A 6,032-nucleotide genomic window follows, 5' to 3' on the forward strand; every position below is an offset into this window, starting at 1 on the left:
TGTGTTTTACTCCCTTCGGGGTTTTTTCTTGCCGTAAATCGATATGTTCTCTCTCTCCTCTTCCTTCCTCCCTTCGCCTCGCTCGCATCAGCATCCGGGTCCCTCTCCATCCACTCTCCTCTCGCCTCCTCCCGCCCCGCCCTCCCGCTGATCATCTTCCTCAAAATAGGCATATCTCTGCATCTCCTCGGCGCTGTGGCCCCTCTGAGGGCCCCACTGAGGGCCCCACTGAGGGCCCAGCGCCTCCCTCCATGTTTTTATGTCAGACAGTTTTAATCTGTCATTTTAGTTTGTCGTACATTTATATCTACCGGTTGTCTCAACTGTTTTTAATGTGTTGTACGGCGACCTTCAGCGCCTTGAAAGGCGCCTTATAAAATAAATGTAGACAGTATTGTTTTTGTTTCTTTATTTGTATATGTTTTTTTGTTTTGTTTTTTTACTTCTCTTTATACATAGAATCTGAAAAATTTAAATATGTGTATGATCCTGAACACTAATAAAATATAAATTAAAAAAATTAAAAAGAAGACCTTTGTAGACATCGCCAGAGGTGGCGGATGAGGGTTGCCGGGTAGCTTTGGCCCTGCTCTGTCAGAGTCCCCTGGGTCCCACAGGTGCAGTTTTTTAACTGAATATTTTTTTATTAAAGGTGTAACTGCACTACACCCTGCAGTAGATCACTGGAGATCCTGGCAAACTCGGCACTTTACTCAGAACTTTACTTTATTTTCCCCCTGTATATTTAGTATTTGGTATTACGTGTTTTTAATATTGTGTTTTGTGTTTTATATTTATTTTCATTGATGCTCTGATGTGCACCGCTGCTGTGATTTTTGAAATGTCCCCACTGTGGGACAAATAAAGGAATATTCAATTCAATTCAGTTTATTTGTATAGCCCAATTTCACAAATTACAAATTTGTCTCGGAGTGCTTTACAATCTCATATCATATCATATCATATCATTTATCATAACATAGAGGTGTTTTCCTGGGATAGTGTAATGACGTGCTGTTGTGGAAGTAGCAGTGGGATATTTTACTTAAACAATTGGAAAAATAATACTCCATTACCAGTTGCCAGTGGATGAAAGTATAATGTAGCCTATACTTAAATACGTTATTTCAGTACATGTTTTGGGGGGAAAATACACAACGTAATCAATTGATGTACTTTAATGCATCAGTCTCCCATGTACGTCATGTAATTCAAATGTGCTCCAACTTGAGCTGTGATGTTAAAACATTCATAAAACAATAATACAATTATGATGAATATAACACTGTGAAAAGCGTTGTGCCTAATGAGTAATTGTAAACATTTGAATCATAATTAAGGCATTGCTAACCTGTCCGTTACAAGTAAAATCCCTGCATTTGTATGCTACTGGAGTAAAGATGTAAAAACAGCTAAATGTACAAATGTAAAAATAAAAGTATATTGTTCAATGATCAATGTTGTGAGCATTTTTTTATATTTTTTGCAGTTTAATCTAAATATTTCATAAGATGACCATGTTCGAAATGAATGTGAAATCTTAATATTCAAAGTAAATTGTAATAGCTCCAAAATAATTGACTGGCGTGAAAATTTAATTATTTCCACATTAACCATTTTTTTTATGATGGTCTCTTCTCCCAAAGGTAACAGTTAAAGAAGCGCCATCGCCCCTCCTCATCTAGAAATAAAACTGAAAGTCAAGTGTTAGGTACTGTTTTAAATTAATCATGCAAGCATGACAGTTTTACAATTTAAAAAGAGGGTAAGTGGGACATTTGAATTTATAATGAATTATCTGTAAAGTGCCTTGAAAAATCTCTAAAATCTAAATTGTAGATGTTGTGTGGGCGGATAATTCAAGCCCCACACTCGTTGAAAGAGCTCCGACTGTGAAAAGTGACATCAGAATGCTCAGTGCAGCAACTAATGTGAGGATTAAGCAGAGATTAACCAACTGTTCTTCCATTGAGAGAAGTTATTCCACGTATACCACGTCAACAACAGTCCCAGAGTTTGGGAATGCAAAAGAAATGGCTGAAATAATATCTGTGATTCTCAAGAAAAGAAAATACACTGTGTGTCGTAAATGGATAATCTTTATATTTATTGTTGTATTTATTTGTGGTACTTTTTTTCAGTGTACAGGTAATAAGAGTTATAGTTCAGTCGATAATAGGGTTGTAACATTCTGGTTTCACATAGAAGTATGGAGCCTCAGATGCTCAGTGTCATCACACACCCCTCTTCAGATTTTCCGATGGTTCGGTCCAGTGCACTATGCAAGCAAAGGAATGCTGGGCGAGTGGAGAGGTTTGATCAAATGAAACTGAAAACTGAAACTGAAACAAAAAACATAAGATGGTAAATGTTATGAATTTGCAATAGCATAGGCAATATGTGACAAAAAAATCATTCGGTTACAACAGACAGTCTGTAGTTTCTTTACGAAATAAAACACGGGGAACAAATATCGAACAATCCTTCACAAAGTCAGTGACGTATATGTTATCAAAATAAATTACTTACTTACTTACTTACTGAGCAGCTTACGTTTCATTTTTAAATTCCCATTTCACAATATCCATTTGTCATTTCAACATCCAATTTTCGATTCCAGGGTCAGTTCTTGAGATATACAAAACTTGTTTTTAATTTCCCCTTCTATTTTCCTTTTTGAATTTAAGTCTATTTCTGGGTGAAATGCCCAACCTCCATCTCTTAATGAAGGATCCTTGGGTATCTGCTCGTGGAATTAGTAAAGATATGTAATAAAATTGCATGAAATACACATTTCACCAGTGACGCCTATAGCTTTAAAAGAGTTACAGTATTGTGGTTTACAACCAGAATAATGTTATGTTTTATGGCTCTTTATTCAGGAAAACCAAACAATATTTTGCAGTCATTCGTGTGAACTTACATTTTATTAAACTGGACTTCCTTATGTATCATGATCCCTCCGACAGGGTTTTTATACAGGCCTGGAGGGCATCCATCAGATCTTTACAGCTTTCCACTCCCTTCTCTCTGACACTGAAACAAAAAGCTGGATTTACAAAACACACTTACCACTCGATGCACGTGGAGCTGCGTTAACCTCTTTGGCATATTACACGGTTCCCATTACATTTGTAAAATGTGACGTGTGTAAAATAAATGAACACATAAGAGGTCAAATGACCGGAAGATATGAGTAATATCTCTACATTCAGACTACATATGCATCAAAAGGAATATAACAGTTTATCTAACTCAAACCCCCACCGCTGCTTTTATCTGCATTTCATGAAGCACGAGAAGACGATTGTGTAATCTGTGCAGCGGCTTCACGAACACGTGGACACGCACCAATGGTCGGCCGCTTCTTCATGTAACATGAACCAACAGCCTGGAATGTGCCGATGCTCTGCAAGAGGTCAATACTATTTTAAACCTCAGGTGTATTTGTGCTCCTCAAGACATGCACGTTACATGTAGAGCCCTCTGTAAATGTCATTATACTCTTAGTCCCGCATGTTGAGTGGATTCACTGAAAGTTGTTAACATGTATTGTACATTGATTACTATTAGGCTTGCAAGCCATACATGTTTGGGAATGCATTAGATGTCCCACACAGAGGTCAGTAATGATGCCTGAGAATGGACACCAAGTTGGAAAGGAATGTGAGTATTTAGTTGGATCCCAAACACAGTTAACACATCATCCTTGAGGGCGCAAAGTTACACAAAGTCACTCTGCACCGGCACTTACACTTATCAAAGAATGCCACACTGACTGGAGAAAAACATAATATATATGTTATTACAAAAAATAAATGATAGATCATTCCTGTCGTAACTCACCATTTGTTAACATCCTCTTTGATAACCTGGCATCCTGCTGGAATAGCTTCGTTAGAGTCTGGCATTTTGACAGAGAAGAGCTGGAGTTGCTGCGTTGCTGCAAGAGCTGCAGTCGAGTGTGGTTACAGATTAGTTACAGAGATGGAGGGAGGGAGGGAGAGAGAGAGGGAGGGAGGGGGATGGAGTAGGCACAATCGTGATTGTGTGTGATAAACTCAAAATAAATTAATCCTCCGCAAGAGATTATTCACTTTGATTTAAAATGATTGCTTTCATTTCTAGTCTTATTATTTATTTGATCTTTTTGAGCAAACATTTTAAAGGTGTTCTTTGTCTTTGCTTCCTTCTCTTGTCCCTGATATGCTTTCCCATATATTTACATCAACCAATATAATTTGGGTATTCCTGAATACTTTCATTCCTATCCTTTGTTTCACTGCCTTTATACTGAATATGCTGATAGCTGACCTTTTGAGTCAAAGCATTATGCATGACAAAGACCTCATAATGCATCTAAAATACTCAAAACAGGGAAGGGGCTTTTCCTGAAAGGAGATTGGAAAGCCTGACTTTGTATAACATTGCTTTGTTGGCTTAAGAGGCTGTCAGGTTAACGCATTTGTTCCACCTATAACATTTTGAATTAGCATTGAAAACACTGTTAAAAATGATGCAACTAGTAGTCTTGAAATAATCAAAAATGTAAAGGATTTTAATGATAAGGAATAAAAGCACAAGAGTAGCATTAATTCACATAGGAACATACATTTGTTTCTTGTATGTTGAACATTTAACTCATCAGTCAAAGGTTTTTCGCCAATGCATCTCAAACAATATTCTGAATTAATTTACATACATACCTTTTTACCGAAGACACAAAGGAATACATTTATCTATTGATTACAATAAAAATGTATAGTATTTTTAACATTTCCACTTATCATTTATTTTAAAGGCAATTTGGATGACAACGGGAATCACCTTTTTCTAATTCTGGATGTCTAGAAAGCAATTAGTTCCAAAATAAATATAACAATATAAATACAAATATTTCCTCCATCAGATTGAATACGATAGATGCGAATGCGAATATGAATCAATATATAAAAGGTAGGGCTTCTCAAACTAAATAATGTTAATTAAATGGAAGTGAAACATAAATATATTGTATTACAATGATTATTTAAGGAAGGAAATTACAGTAAATAAGAACAAGGACATCATGTAATTGATCCCACATTTTTTATAAAATAGACACTAGAGACACTTTATTTTCAATGATTTGCACGTATGAGACAGTAATGTCAACAAGTTGAAATGGATCAAATATTGTATCGTCACGAAGCATTTACTGTATTTTAGGGACATCACTTTACTTTACCACTAGGGGGCAACAAACACGATACATTTCTGGATAAATGGGCCTGTAAGCAAAAAATATCACATTACACTCCTCAATATTAACTAGTTTAAATGCCAGTGCGGGTATTTAATGCGAGTTTATTGGTTGATGTGTGCAATTGGATAGAGATAGAGATGCAGGTACAGGTGAATATGATGGAAAGGGCAATTACAGGGTTTACAAAAAAAATCCTGATCAAGAGAACTCTCTGTTCTCATCCTCCTCCTTTATAATTACCATGAAATCCAGTGTGCCATCTGCTGGCGTACACGTCAAATGCACACGAGGCAGTGCAGCTCTCGAAATTATAAGACGAGCACACACAAAAACAAAGGCTTAAAAAAGGTCTTGGTGTCTAAAGGAATGTTGGCATGCGTTTAGGGAAAATACCCCTCATTTGCATACCCCAGCTGATAGGCAAACTGTAGCCCAATTGAGCTTCAGACCGGAGGCAGGAAATGCAACCGTCCCTCAAACAGGCTGCACGATTCGGATGCGAATTTGCAAAAAGCGACTGCTTTGAAGGCCGAGCCGAGATAAATCTGGTTATCACTGGAAATATTTTTTGCACGCGAATGCGTCTCGACCAACCGCGGCGTCCGGCGGTTAAACAGCTGACTATCCGGGCTCCTGTAAAAAAAAAAATATTCGAAATTAATAATTAGCCTTTGAATAAGATGAAAATCTGGAATAACACGTAGACTGAGGGCCGGCGAATGGAGGTCACCGCAGACATCGAGTGAGTCTCCGCGTCGAGAGAGAGAGAGAGAGAGGGGGGGGGCGG

At 37.4% G+C, this 6,032-nt stretch overlaps 1 long non-coding RNA gene across 1 annotated transcript; it reads right to left on the reverse strand.

Annotated features, from left to right (window-relative positions):
- Window positions 1-2,081: 2,081 nt before the first annotated feature.
- On the reverse strand, window positions 2,082-3,955 carry LOC130203902 (uncharacterized). Its single transcript, XR_008833547.1, has 3 exons — window positions 3,847-3,955; window positions 2,924-3,036; window positions 2,082-2,342 (listed from the first exon to the last, which is right to left on the reverse strand). It is a non-coding gene; the product is annotated as an uncharacterized LOC130203902 (long non-coding RNA).
- Window positions 3,956-6,032: the final 2,077 nt, after the last annotated feature.

This window comes from Pseudoliparis swirei, chromosome 13, assembly GCF_029220125.1.
Source record: "Pseudoliparis swirei isolate HS2019 ecotype Mariana Trench chromosome 13, NWPU_hadal_v1, whole genome shotgun sequence".
NCBI lineage: Eukaryota > Metazoa > Chordata > Actinopteri > Perciformes > Liparidae > Pseudoliparis > Pseudoliparis swirei.